This window comes from Echinops telfairi, unplaced genomic scaffold, assembly GCF_000313985.2.
Source record: "Echinops telfairi isolate 266 unplaced genomic scaffold, ASM31398v2 ScPeMD7_23;HRSCAF=83, whole genome shotgun sequence".
In the NCBI taxonomy this organism is placed as follows: domain Eukaryota; kingdom Metazoa; phylum Chordata; class Mammalia; order Afrosoricida; family Tenrecidae; genus Echinops; species Echinops telfairi.
This window is the reverse complement of record NW_022103920.1, coordinates 60,932,244-60,947,363: the sequence shown is the minus strand read 5'-3', so window position 1 is coordinate 60,947,363 and position 15,120 is coordinate 60,932,244. Positions and strand designations below refer to the sequence as shown.

The following is a 15,120-nucleotide window of genomic DNA, read 5'->3' as shown; positions in this document are numbered from 1 at the left end:
CGCCGGCCTGGGCCCGCGCGGCGGCCGGAGTGTAACGGAGGGAGGCCGCCGGGCGAGGAAGGCCCGGGTAACAGGTGCCTCACCTCGGCTGATGGAATTAACTATAGGGCCGCAGAGAGAGGGAGCCCGGCAGCAAAATCCCAGGAGAGGGAGCGAGAGGGAGCCTCTGGCGGCCGAGGGAGGGCGGCAAGCACGGAGCGACCCGAGCCAAGGCCGCCCCACCCCCTAGGCCAAGGGCGAGGGGGCTTTGGGGCCTGGGGCAAGGCCTGCCCTTCGGGGCCTGGCAGCTGGACTAGGCTGGCACCGTTTGAGACCTTCCAGTTTCAGGGACCTCAGTTTGGCTGCAGTCGGCCACAACTCCGTGACCCGAGGGCATCCAAAACCCCATCCAACTCTCCTGAGCTGGAAGGCCGAAGTTTAGCCTAGCAGGCCTTCAAGTAGGCCTGTGTGCTCAACCTAGTGCTAACTGACCGTAACCTTAAGACACTCCAGTGAGCTGAGACGGTCTTCTGACTTCAGTCTCATAAGATGTGCTCTTCAGCTCGCCAGGCCCCCTTTTATAAATGCTACACACACAACACCAGAATGGTTACAACCACACTGCAGAAGATACACACTGATTGCGAGCCCAAGAAAAACAGACCACTGCGGTCTAGGGAGTTTTCAGTGGTAGGTCTGGGGAAGTAGATTACCAGGCCATTTTCCCTACTCTATCGTAGCCTGGACTCTCCACTAAAACCAGTCGGCATCACCGCAACCCATAAGCCTCCATTGACCTACCGGTGGTAGCCGTGCCTGGGGAAGACTGACGGAAACAACCCCTGGTCTTCCCCGTGGCAAGTGAGAACCCTATAACTGCCCACTTCACCCCCCAACCCCCACCCCAGTGCTTCCTATTCAAAAATTAAATTTGACTCATTAATCAGGGGAAGAACCACTAAGATTTTGCACCCCATTCAAACGAGACTGAAAAGAACAGACAAAAGCTAAACGACTGGTTAAAACTCTATAGGATTGGGTTATTGTTAAACTGAAAAACCAAACACTGCCATCAATTCCGGTACAACCCGTAGCACCCAAAAGGACAGGGAAAAGCTACTTGTGGGTTTTGGAGACTGTCGCTGGAATAGGAGTAGAAAGTCTTGAGCAGCTAGTGGATTCATACATAACCACTACACCACCAGTGTTGTTAGTAACCGTAAATTGGTGCTGACTCATGGCAACTTTATGTCTAACAGAACAAAAAGTTGTGGAGCCCTGTACCTTAGTGAGTGATGGTATATGTGACTCCATTGTTGAAGTCATTCTGTAGTGCCTTCCAATCTCCGCGAAGGGCATCTTTCAGTGCTGTCTCTATGTTGGACAATATTCTGCTGTAATCCATAACATTCCCATTAACTAATTTTTGCAAGTAGATTATCAGGCCTTTCTTTCTAGTCTGTCTTAGTCTGGAAACCTGCCCTCTATGGATGATCCTGATGATATTTCAAATACTAGTAGTGAGGTTTTCATCTTCAAAGCGACATATGAGCTATCACAGTGTGACATACTGACAGGGCACTAAAAGGTCATGTCTGGAATTCTTCTACCCCGAGAAAATGGCTTATATCCATCAAAGAGGAAATCATGTTTTGTTTCTATAGCTAAGGATCATGTGTATTACCATAAGTTACCGCAGGTGACCTAGCTTTGTAAGCAGGACACTCTGAGATACAGCCTCCTCGGTGGTGGTTGTTCGGTGTCTTGGAGTTCCTTCTGACGCACAGCATGCCTGTGGACAACCGACGGCCGCAGTACCTGCTCCTGTGCCACCCTCATAGTCATTGCTTTCCGTGAGTCAGTCCATTGTCGGTCTTCCTCTTTTTTGATGGCCCTCTGTTAAATTAAACATGATGCCTTTCTCCAGGGACTGGCCCCTCCTGGTTATATATCCCAAATAAGTGAATTGAAGTCTCTCCATCTTCACTTTTAAAGAACATTCTTGTACTTCTTCCAAGAAAGATGTGTTTGTTCTCCTGGCAGTCCAGAGCATGAGATTCTTCAGCAAAACCATGATTCAAAGGCATCAATTTTTTGGCATTTCTTCTTCATTATCTTGCTGTCATCCACATATGAATTGAATGAAAATACCTTGGTTTGGGTCAAGCGCACCTTAGTCCTCAATGACATCTCTGCTTATTAACACTTTGAAGAGCTATTTTACAGCAGACTTACCTAGCGCGTTACGTCTTTTGATTTCTTCACTTCTCCTTCCATGAGCTTTGATTGTTGAGGTAGTTAGTTTATTGTCCCAGCCTGGCCGATAAACACAGTGGGATTAATTGAAGCGGGGAGAGATAAATGGCTCAGCGAGACTCGCCTTTCTTGTCTCTCGCTCTTTGATCATCGGACCAGTGTGTGGCTGCCTTGCTTGTTCTGTGTCTCAACTTGCAAGCTACACTACCTGTGGGACACCTAACCTATGGACTGTGTCGCTGTAATTTGAGGTTTCTTCAAGACCTGCTTTGCCACACAATTGGAATTTATATCTGTTAAACTGGGGACTGACTGTTGGTGACCTGGCTGACTGTTGGTTATCTGACTGACTTGGTGACCTGCCTTGCTGTTTGCTGCCTGTGCCGGGGCAGCCTGATTCTCTCTACAGAGGACTACCTGGCAGCTCTCGAGACTTGAAGGTCTGCCAGTGTCTCACAACTGTCTAACACATTTGAATTGTACTGAGCCATTTGTACTGCCTTATAATTTAACTGTTTATTTCTTGTGTTATATATCTATGTCTATCTATCTGTATATAGATATAAAATTATTAGCAATTTTAGATAGATATAAAATTATTAGCAATCTGATTTTGCCTCTCTAGAGACATTTTGGTACCAGGAGTGCTTCTAAATAAAATCATAAATATGGGCTTCTTAAATTGGCTCTCCAGCCTGATTAGTCTTAACACTAGTGATGCTACTTCAACATCCCAAAGCATGGATATGTCTGCTACTCCTACTAATCCATGGTGTGAAATAGCAAAGATACCTACAGTAGCACCACCGACAGGTGAGGTGCTGGTTAAAGGAGAGGCTCTGAGTGATCACTTGTTTGCTATTTTCCAGGAGTTTTGTAAGGATGACAAGTATAGGGAAGCTGGCTGGCTGGTCCATCTTACAATGGAAAGTGTGATTAAGGAGAGGGATGGTCTCAGAGCCTCAGAAGCGTGCCTCAGGTGCAGACTAACAGATTTGAAAACTTTCATCTGTGCTACAAAGGAGAGCCTTCTCTCCTCTAGTAAAAGAGCTGACATTGCTGAGAACAAGGTCCAGAGTCTCATTATGTGAGTGGCTGAATTACAATGGCAGCTGAATTGCAGATCTAGAGCAGTGTCTGAAACCAAAGTGAGGGCATTGATTGGGAAAAGTTGGGACCCTGAGACATGGGACCGGGACCATATGGGCTGATGATCCAGAAGAGGAGGATATTGACTCCATAGAAACAATTGACCCACCCCACTCAATAGATCCACCCCTCTCAGCTGAAAGTATTAATTCACAATCCATACCTGAGCAGATTAGCCAAACTATGCAAGTTGACATGCCAGGTGGGGCTGCATCGGTAGCATTTCCTGAGGGAGATGCCTTACACGATATTGCTGAGAGCACCCAGGAAGCACCCTCACCACCCATTATTTCCGCTAGACCTGTCACTAAAATTAAGTCTCAGAAAGCTCCTAAAGGTGAGGTTGAGATGATTACCTAAGAAGAAGAGCACTATACTCATAAAGCTCTGCTCGAGTTTTCAAATACATACAAGCAGAAACCTGGGGAATATCCCTGGGAATGGTTACTAAAGGGTGGGATACTGGTGCACGAAATGTAATATTAGACCGGTCTCAGTTCCTGGATATGGGACCCCTAAGCACAGACTCATCTTTCAATGTCTCTGCGAGAGAGGCTGAGAGGATCTAATTCTTTCTTTGGTTGGTTCAATGAAGCATGGACTGCCCGATGGCCTAGATTAGACCAACTTGAAGTACCTGACCTACCTTGGTACACTGTAGAGGAAGGCATCCAAAAGCTTAGGGAAATTGGTATGTTGGAATGGATCTATCAGGATATTCCCATAGACCCAAAAAGGGGGTGTCCTGAGGACATACCCTTTACCACTACCATAAGGAACAAGTTTGTGAAGTGGGCCCCAGCATCTCTTAAGACTCCTGTAATTGCTATTTTATGTGCACCAGGATTAACAGTGGGCATTGCCCTAAGCGAACTCTGACATTTGCCCACAATGGGGCTGATTGGGCCCCGTGGTGGTAGAGGGCAGGTGTCAGCACTGAATCAACAGAGACAGGGTGGGCGTGGTTATAATAGACAACAAGGTTTCCATAGTAATCAAAGCAACCTATCTCATGTGGAATTATGGCATTAGCTACTTAGCCACGGTGTCCCTAGGAATGAAATAGATAGGAAACCAATAAAATATTTACATCATCTATACAGACGGAAGACTGGTAGATCAGGTGAACAGCAGAATAGACAGTTTTGATCACTCAATCAATTCCCAGACCTGAACCAGTTTACAGACCCACAACCCCTTGAATGAGGGCAGGCTGGGTCCCTTTGAAGGAGGACCCTGCTACATCACCGAAGGTCTGTACTGTTAGTCTTTCTTCTAGCCTTCCCCAAAGGGACCTGCGGCCTTTCACAAGAGTGACTATTCATTGGGGGAAAGGAAATAAGCTTTTGGGGGATTACTGGGCACTGGCTCAGAACTGACACTAGTTTCAGGAGACCCAAAATGTTTCAAAGGCCCACCAGTCAGAGTGGGGCTAATGGAGGTCAAATTATCAATGGAGTTTTAGCTCAGGAGCCAAGTAAAGTGATATCTTTGACAACTTCAGTTTCTTCTCCATTTATTAAAATGTTGCTTATGGGTTCAGTTGTAAGAATTTCTATTTTCTCTCTGTTGTGGTGCAATCTTTGATCTTCAGTAAATGCCTCAACTCCTCTTCACTTTCAGCAGACAACGTTGTGTCATCTGTGTATCACAAGATGTTGATGAGTCTCCCTGCAATCCTGATGTTTGTGAGGATAGTACATTTTCTCTCGGGTTATTTGCTCCCCAGAGATAGGAGATTTGAGCGCCCAAGGCAGAGAGAGGAAAAGAGGCCTCCTGGGAAGCATTGGGAGTGGCAAGATGTCTGGAGGGGTGATTTTGAAAGCCTAAAATCATTTTAAATCTTAAGCCTGCAGGCACTGGACCCCTAGGCTGATTTTAAACTCCAAAACCAGCACTCATGACTCTTTTCTGCCCCATGGCCTGCTTACTTCCTTGTCCATCCTCACGCAAGACCCCAGCGTGGACAGAGTATGAGCGGGTCCATGATTGGACCTGAGGAATATAACTAGTCCCTGGATTGTCCGTTCATAACCTGGAGACACAGACAAGTACCTCACATCCATATGAAAACCTTTAGATAGAACAATTTCAGCGGCAACTCACATGAGACCCCACCCACTGCATCGGGTGCTCTTTTCTTTCCTTTTTAAGTCAACTCTGCTTTCCACTTAACCATATGTGGCCCCGGAGTCCATTCCTCTGTTCGAGAGACAAAGGATCCCTGGACATATCCCAAGAAGCTCAACAGTACCTCCTTGTTCTGTTTGCATAACTGAGTCTTGTTCTCGGTACAGACTGCAACAATGTTGTTAAGGGCAGTAAGTCAGTTCCTACTCGCATCCACCCTGTGGTCAACAGAATGCAGCACTGACCAGGCTCCACCATGCTCACATTGCCATCTCCCTGAGGCTCTTCCTCTCACTGCCCCTCTGCTTTCCCAAGTCTGATGTCCTTTTCCGGGGCCTGATTTCTCCTGATAACATGTCGACAGTATGTGAGACAACATCTTACCTACTTCACTTGAACGAAGCATTCTAGCTTCTTCGATTTGTTTGTTCCCAGGCAGATTTTTTTGTTCTTCTGCCAGTCCGTGGTACCCTCAATATTCTCCACCAGCACCATAATTATATAGAAAATAAATAGTATAAGTTAGCTCCCCAGAATCCTGTAGATCGCCCCCAGAATTTTATTCCATTACTGCTTTGCCAATTTCAAAGTCTTTCACAAGTTTTCCCAATGGAAGTAGTGTTGTGTGCGTTTTGTGGATGGAAACGGAGGCTCGGGTTTAGTCTCTCACCCACAGCTTTATTAGCTAGTAAATAAGTATGGCTCACTATGAACACAGACAATACTCCATACAGAATCTATAATCTGGAACTAAAATGGTTTCCTTAATTCAAAAGAACTTTATAACTACCCAATGTTATGTATCTTTTACTTAGAAGGTTTCATTGTTCATTCTTTAAAGCTTTACCAAATTCTCTGTCCCTTCCCAAGAAATTGGCATTTTCTGTCTACATAGTAGATGCCACTTCTCTGAGGATTAACAGATGTAGCAGGCAGTGTGAGGGGGCCTGGTTCCAGGCTACACTTTTGGAGAGAACATGTGTGCTGTCTGGGATAAATTAGTGGAAAAGTTCCTGTCATTTAGCTACAGTATGGAAACCAGTCCCCCCACCCACCCCGAGAAAAACTTACATAAATGCAGAAGCCAATCACTGAGTTCTATCTGTAGAAGAGGAGGCAGAGCTGGCAATCAAATTAGTCAGTCTTACACCTCTTTGCAGTAAGATGACTCATACAGGAAAGCAATCTAAAGATTAGGTTGATGTGGGGTTTCTTTTTCCAAAATGTGAAACTTCTAGAAAAATGTAAAATGAGTTTTTTTAAACAATGTTGCTAATTTAAGATTCCTTCATTGCCCAAAATCTACTTCTCATTTCTAAGGTTGATTGTTTGAAGGGTCTACCAGATCCATGGTATCAGATCCAAGAGGCTATTTAAATTAATTGAAATGAAACACTATCTAAAAATTCAGTTTCTTAGTCGTTTTATCTCAAGCAACATTTTAATTTACTGCTAGGTTCTTTCATTCCTTGCAATGGCCACACAGAACTCACAGGCAATATTCATGATTGAATAGTTTATTAAGGAAGATAGCAGGTTTCAATTGGTTGGTTTTTTTGGTTTTTTGTTTTTGTAATCCAAGCGGTTTTGGGGTTTTTTTTGCTGTGCACCATTTTTAAAAAAATCATTTTATTGGGGGCTTACAATTGTTTTACAGTACAAAAGAGATCCCAGTTGAGATTATAATTTAGGGAGAACATTTATTAAGTCTTAAAGGGACAAAGATGATACAAAGACAGACACATCATCTGGATGAGGAAGTTCATTTAGCATGAGGTCAGAATGGCATGCAAGATTCATGTAGATACCAAGCTTTACAAAGGGGCATGGGAGGGCAAAGAAAATTGTCACAAAAGCATGATTTGTGGCAGAACAATACATTCATGGTTACAAGTGGGACAACAGAAAGAGACAGAAGACCATGCTTGGGACACATACATTGTTAGATAAAAGGACTTAAATGATTGGCCTAGTATCTTTTTTTTAAAACCACTTTATTGTGGCTCATACAATTCATCACAATACATAGATCAATTGTGGAAAGCACACCTATACATTTGGCCTAGTATCTTCCAACCAACGTAGTCAAGGCAAGACTGACAGGGCATGACTCATGACTGTTTGATCCCCAGGACTCTGACCTCCATCAAGGGCACGTCTAGGCAAGCACTTAAGTGAGACTACCCCTCCCTGGGCTGACTTGAGGCAGTGGATGTCATCTACTCTCCAAGGCTCTCTGCCTGAGGGCGTGATTACATCTGAATCCTTGCTGGAGAATCAGAAAGAATTCATTGGAGTCTCAATCTAAGCTGGGACTCTCCAAATGGATTTTGGGCCATCACTGTCATTCATAGCCTTCTGCAAATCAGGGTACTCAGAATTTAAACTCTTCATCTACAATGCAGGTGAGAAGTGCTCAGAATATAGTTGTTCCATCAGAATGTGTTACAAAGTACTTTCAAAGCTGCTAACCAATGTCCAATGGGTATGCCACTCACATTGCAATCCGCTCCCAGAGGCACTCAACTCCAGCTGAATAGACCAGTGAGCTCAGTACCTCTAGTTAAGGGCCCAGAATCTCCCCACTACACAAGCCAGCCTCCGATTCAAAAGCCCCCCGCTGGGTTTGCTCCAGGGCTGGGAGGTCTACTCTGTCTCATCTCTGGCTCCTGATCCTGCTGCTGCTACGAACCCTCCTCTGCCACTACTCTGATGTCCCCGCTGTCTTCTGGATGAAGGAGGTTCACTGCCATGGTCATCAGGTGCCATTGAGTGGCTTGACTCATTTGAAGCTATGTACAACTGAGCAAAACACTGCCCAGTCGGTGTCAACGTCTCAACTGTTCTTATGTTCACACCCATTGTTTCGGCCATGGTGTCAATCCATCTTGTCAAGGATCTTCCTCTTTTTCGCTGCTCTACTACTTTACCAAGTGTGATGTCCTTCTCTAGGGACTGGTCCCTCGTGACACCATGTCCAGAATGCATGAGATGAAGGCTTGACAGCCTTGCCTCAAAGGAACACTCAGGTTATATGAGTGACTTTGAATAACTCATTGCTTTGTTTTTCGGGCAGTCCACAGTACTTTCAATACTCTTCACCAACAGTAATTCAAATGCATTAATTCTTCTTCAGACTTCCTTATGTGCAACTTTGACATGAGTATGAGGCAACTGAAAAGACTATGGCTTGTGTCAGGTGAAACTTAGTCCTCAAATTAACCATGCTTTTCAACAACTTAAAGAAGTCTTGTGCAGCAGATTTACCCAATGTGATATCAATGCATCCTTTTGTTTCTAGGCTGCTGCTTCCATGAGTATTGATTGTGGATCCAAGCAAGTTGAGATTCTTGACAACTTGAATATTTTCTTCATTTATTATGCTACCTAATGGTCCAGTTGTGAGAATTTATGCCTTCTTTACATTGAGTTGTAATTTTTACTTCTTGGTCTATTGGCTAAGATCAAGTGTGGTATCACTGCTATAGTAAATTTTAAATTCTTCCCAATTTGCAGAAGGCTATGGATAATAATAAAAACCCAAACTCCATTTGGAGTATCCCCATGTGGGTTAAGTCATCACTGGATTCCTTCTGACCATTAACTAGTGATGAGAACAGTCTAGCCCTCAGGGAAAGTGCATTGTTACTTGAATTATCACCACCCAACCCTCTCCAGCCAGCTTGGTGTGGAGCTATGTCCTTCAGGGGCAGGCCTGAGTGTGTCCTTGATGAAGATTGTAATGGTACTGTTGTGAAGTTCTATCCAGTAGGCTCAGACTCACAGTAACCTAATGCACAAAAGAACAAAACACTGCCCAGGCCTGAGCCACCCTCAGGATTGTTCCTGTGCTTGAACTCATTGTTCCAGCCCAAGTGTCAATCCATCTCTTCAAGGGTCTTTTTCACCTTTGCTGCCCCTCTATTTTACCAAACATAATGTTCTTGTCCAGCGACTAGTCTCTCCTGCCATGTCCAAAGTATGTTCAGAGAAAGTCTCATAACTCTTGCTGCTAAAGGGCACACTGGCTGTACTTCTTCCAAGACACATCAGTTTCTCCTTTTAGCAGTCCATGTACTTTCTCCAGCACTTCTGCAGCACTATAGTGCACTGATTCATGTGGAATCTTTTTTATTCAATGTTCAAATTTCACATGCAAAGTAGGCCATTGAAAATACCAGGGTTTGGGCCCGGTACACCTTAGTCCTTAAAAGAACATCCTTGCTTTTCAATAATACAAAAGTTTTGTGCAGCAGATTTACTTAATACAACTCTTCCTTTGATCTCTTGATTGCTGCTTCCATGAACATTGATTGAGGATCCAAGCAAGACAAACTCCTTGACAGCTACAACTTTTTCTCCATTTATCATGATGTTACCTATGGCGGTAGTTGTGAGGATTTGGGTTCCTTTACATGGAGTTGTAATCCCTACTGAAGGCTGCCATCCTTGGTCTTCATCAGCAAGTGCTTCAGTTTTCGCTTTCAGCAAGCAATGTGTGTCACCTCCATATCACAAGTTGTTAATAAGTCTTCCTCCAATCTTGATGGCATATTCTTCTTCATAGAATCCAGAGTCTCTGAGTATATTTACTCAGCATCCACTCTGAATAAGTTATGGCGAGAGGCTACAACTCTGGCACATGCCTTTTTTGATTTTAAACCATGTGTTCCCTTGTTCCATTCGCACAGCTGCCTCTAGGTCCGTGTGCAAGTTCCACATGAGCACAATCGAGTGTTCTGGAATTCCCGTTCTTCTCAAGGTTCTCCACAGTTTGTGATGAGCCACACTGTCGAATGCTTTGGCATACTGAATACAACACAAGTAGGGAACCCAGGCCAAGTACCATGGAATGCTGGGACATTGATTCCTGGGTCTTCAAGGAGCACAACATACTCCAAAGGCCATACCAGACAGATCCGATTTGGAGTAGAAACTCCATTAGGTGAACTACAATGTATATCAAACACACCTGTAACCTGAGGACTTAAGACTGAAATTATATGGTGTGTGAAGAAGCAGAAAACAGCTATACCAATAGTATTGAAATGTCGGACCAATAGTATTGAAATGGCAGACCAACATTGACTTACTACTTCAATGCTCTACTTGCTGTACAAGATATTCTGGTAGTTACATAATCTGGTGTCAATTTGGGATTTTTGTAGATTAAGAGTGAAGGGGTGGAGTCTAGTCTGTCAATCGGGTCCTAGCCAATGAGGCCTCTGTGTGGGCATGGCCTTCCCCTGAGAATTCTGGGAACTCCTGGTATTTTCCTCCTTGGAGGTGGGAGGCACTTCTAACTCTCTGCTCACTCCCTTGGAGATGCTCTACTGACAAGGCTCACTTCCTGGGAGACATATTATAGTACCTTGGGAGTGGGGTCCTAGAGAAACAAATCATACTATTGGAGAGTAGAGGTTTGTTTGACTTCTGGCTCATGGTAGTGTTTCTTCTTTGGCTAGCCAGAAGTCAGATATGTACATGCAGTTCACTGGGTTCTTTTCTGGAAAGAATAAGGGAAGTTAAACTTTTGATTCTTTCCTTTGGTAGTAGTCTTTGGTTATTCCTGTTTGAAATGGAGAAAATAAATGTGATGAATGTATATTTTGAGCTCAGGGAGTGAAATTGCTGTTTGAATTTCTCAGAAACCATGCTACTAAGTGAAAATGGCTGACAGAAGGCCTGGATCTGGCTTGATACTCTCAGAGGCCTACTCCCATATTTTGCATAAATAGTATAGTTTAGATAAGGATTTAGATAAATGAAATAAGGACTGAACTTGACTGTTTTAAGAAGTGAGTTTAGTATCTGATTCTACTTTGTTTATACTGATTCTTCTACTTATTATTGATATAATGATTGATATAAATGTTTATTGGGAAGTGTGAAAACAGAGAGCTTGTAAGCCCACTTGTCTTCAGCCATTAAAATTTGATCTTTAGATGGGTTTAGGCCATGCCTGCAAAGAAAGCTTTGAAAAGATATACCCCACCCAGTGCATTGGAATACTCAGGACATTTGCTTTCCAAGAGACTTGCCTAGGGGCAAGATTGACAGATTGAAGAAAGAGGAATTCTTTGGTTTTTTGGAAATCTCGAACTACTGGTTTTTGTCAGAATCTGGAAAAAATCTGGAACCATGAAGAAAACTCCTCTCTAGGACTGAACGATAAAGGAAGCCTGTGAGCAAGCTGAATTGCATGAGAGGTGAACACCTGGATTCACTTGTTGAGTGGAAGTGGGAGAAATGCAGGAATAAAGAGATGGGTTGAGTCTGGCCACTGACACACATGGACCTGGTTCACAGGAACTAGAAGAGAAGATGAGAGTGGGTTGACTGGTCTAAAATTCAAGACCTAGCACAAGGGGGCCAGGGTTGTTGAGAATTTGTGATGGGGCCATCGTCTAAAGCAGTGGTTCTCAACCTGTGGGTCGAGACCACTTTGGGGGTCCAACGACCCTTTCACAGAGGTCGCCCGATTCTTAACAGTAGCAAAATTACAGTTATGAAGTAGCAACCAAAACAATTTTATGGTTGGGGGTGGTGGTCACGACAACAGGAGGAACTGGCATTAGGAAGGTTGAGAACCACTGGTCTAAGGCAAGGGAACCGACGGATACCCTGATGACGTTAAGTGAAGCAGCCCTCATTGAGTTGACCAGAACCCGACCAGATGAAGAGAAGATATTTGAGCCTATGAATTGGTGCATATTGCTGCAGACTTTATGGATGGCCTGTCCTAACATGACTTTGCTTATAGATACGTCCTTCACAAGATTCCACCGGGAACGAAGATTCTTCACATCAAAGAATATAATTGTTTCCTCAGAGCTCTGGGCTGATGTTAAGTGGGCAGTGTAGAAATTGGATACCCAAAATTGGGGGATAAAGGCATGAAGTGGTCGGTTTACAAACTTTCATAGGTAGGGGAACATATTCATGGGATTATAGGATTAAGGTGTAGGTGTTATTTAACTGCAATTGTGAGGCATAGAATATTTTTGTTTTGTTCACTGATAGAATGTTATATTTAAATGAGGGTGGCACATATTGAATTATATGGATTTTAGTTTTATCCTGTTAGGTACAGATATGATTTTATTATTGTTTGTTTAAAAAGTATATATGGCTAAAGAGTTATGTGAAAGTGTCAAATTGACAAGGGGTAGTTGGTGGTAGCTACATAATCTGGTGTCAATTTGGGACTTATGAAGATTAAGAGTGCAGGGCTAGAATCTAGTCTGTCAATTGGGTTATAGCCAATGAGGTCTCTGTGTGGGCATGGCCTTCCCCTGAGAATCCTGGGAACTTGTGGTATTTTCCTCCTTGGAGGTGGGAGACACTTCTAATTCTTCTCACTCCTTTGGAGATGCTCTACTGACAAGGCTCACTTCCTGCGAGACATCCCTGAGGAGTGACATGGACCTACCCTGATACAGCCCTGGGAGCTGGAGAAGCCACACAGAGACCCCTGCCAGTGCTGAGATGCTGACAGTGCCACTGGACCCAAAGACTTTCTACCCACTGGCCTCTCATCGTCCTGCATTCGGCGTCATTGCATGTGTTTCATGAGTCTGAAGAGGACTTTATAGATTTGTATCAGACATATGGGCTAATATTAGACTTTTGGGCTTGGATTGGACTGGGTTGGGATGTGTGTTTGAGTAAACTAGAGAAACAAATCTATAGAAACTCATGTATCTATAAGAGAGAGTTTCATATATAGGGTAAGTGTACATTTAGAAAGCATCCCAGCCCAGTGCTGTCCAAGCCCATAAGTCCAGCATCAACCCATATGTCCTCCTCAATTTCACAAAACACACACAATGACGCCAACTGCAGAAGGAAAGCCGAATCAGTGAGCGTGTAAGCATCTCAGCACTGGCAGGGGTCTCCATGCAACTGCTCCAGCACCCAGGGCTGCAGAGGTCCACGTGGCTTCTCCTCAGGGATGTCTCACAGGAAGTGAGCCTTGCCAGCTAAAGCAGAGAACTGGCTAAGGGAGCTGCACCCGGGTCCGACCGTCAGAGAGCAAGAGACACGAGAACTAGGAAGGCGAAGCTCACCAAGCCATTTATCGCTCCACCCTTCAATTAATCCCATATGTGCTTATCGGCCAGGTTGGCACAATAAACCTTAACTTTCTTTTTTTTTTTTTAAAATCAATTTATTGGGGCTCATACAATTCATCACAATACATAGATCAATTGTATAAAACACATCTATACATGTGTTGCCCTCATTATTCCCAAAATTTGCTTCCCGGAATCAGCTCATTTTCCTTTTTTTCCCCTCCCCTTCCCTTCCTCCTCCCCTCTCCCCCATGCACCCTTAATAATTTATAAATTATTATTGTATCTTATATTACACTGTCCGGCGTCTCCCTTCACCCACCCTTCTGCTGCCCGTCCCCCAGAGAGGAGGTTATATGTAGCTCCCTGTGATCCATTCCCCCTTTCTTCATCCCCTTTCCCTCCTGGTATTGCCACTGTCACCCCTGGTCCTGAGAGGTTCATCTGTCCTAGATTCCCTGCGTTTTTGATTCCCATCTGTCCCGCTGTGCATCATCTGGTCTAACCAGGTCTGCAAGGCAATATTGGGGTCCTGGTAGTTGGGGGGAGGAAGCGTTTAAGAACCAGAGGAAGGTTGTGGGTTTCATTAATGTACAATTACCCTTTCTATAAAACTCTCTTATACACATAGGAGTGTCCATGAATTTGTTTCTATACTCTACCCAGACTGACACAGATATGTATTATTCTGGCAGACCTGTAATTGAAATTGTCAATGAATATTATTATAAGTTTTGCCTGACAACCAACTCCCATTGCTCGTGTCAATAGCATCCAATCACATAAGTATTTATTCTACAAAAGTGAATAATCCAGGTATTGTGATATGTAGTTAGCCCACACTCGCTCAATCTCCCTCTCTCAAGTGTGTTAAAAATTAGTACCAGGACCATATAATTTCCGTCTTAAGTCCTCAGGTTGCCGGTGTTTAATGTACAGTGTAGACACTATAAACAGAAAGTCCTTATGCTCCAGTGGGATAATCCATAAGATTCTCTACCATAAATTAGCAAGCATATCTCTCACGTGATCCAGAGGCAGATAAAAAATATATAGATTTAGGAATGGATTTGGGGCTTGTACTTAGTCCTAACTCCAATATAAGAACAATTGATACTTGCCCTCATGAAGGAAAAACAAAAGACATGGGCGCTATAGCAAAGTAGGGTAAAGATATTAGATCATGTGTGTCTATCAGATAAAATAGCATCTGTGATCTTAATGGTTTGTTTCCAAATAAGCAGCCATGTAAGTGGGACATCAACTAAGTCCACATAGAAGAAGCACACCAACATCTGTGACCTAAGGATTGTAAATTATATAATTCAAATGAGAAGGAGGGAACAATATCAGAGCTTAAATTGTGAGATTCTGGTGTTCTAAAAGGCTATAGATAACAGTGGGAGCCCAAACATACATTTACAGGATCTATACAGGAAAGAAACCTCTGGTGATTTCTCTATAACCATAATTGATGGGTGGGAATACACTGGTTATGAGACAGAGAGTATTGGAGAGACAACTACAGTAG

The 15,120-nt window shown here is 43.7% G+C and overlaps 1 protein-coding gene across 4 annotated transcripts in view; it reads right to left on the bottom strand.

The window, feature by feature from the left end:
- Positions 1-144, bottom strand: part of PPP1R9A (protein phosphatase 1 regulatory subunit 9A) — a 337,964-nt gene extending 337,820 nt beyond the window's left edge. For all 4 annotated transcript variants that reach the window (XM_045288700.1, XM_045288701.1, XM_045288702.1 and 1 more), the window contains exon 1: positions 84-144. The gene's annotated coding sequence lies outside the window, so the exon portion shown is untranslated. The remainder of the gene's footprint in view (positions 1-83) is intronic.
- Between the last annotated feature and the right edge of the window lie 14,976 nt (positions 145-15,120).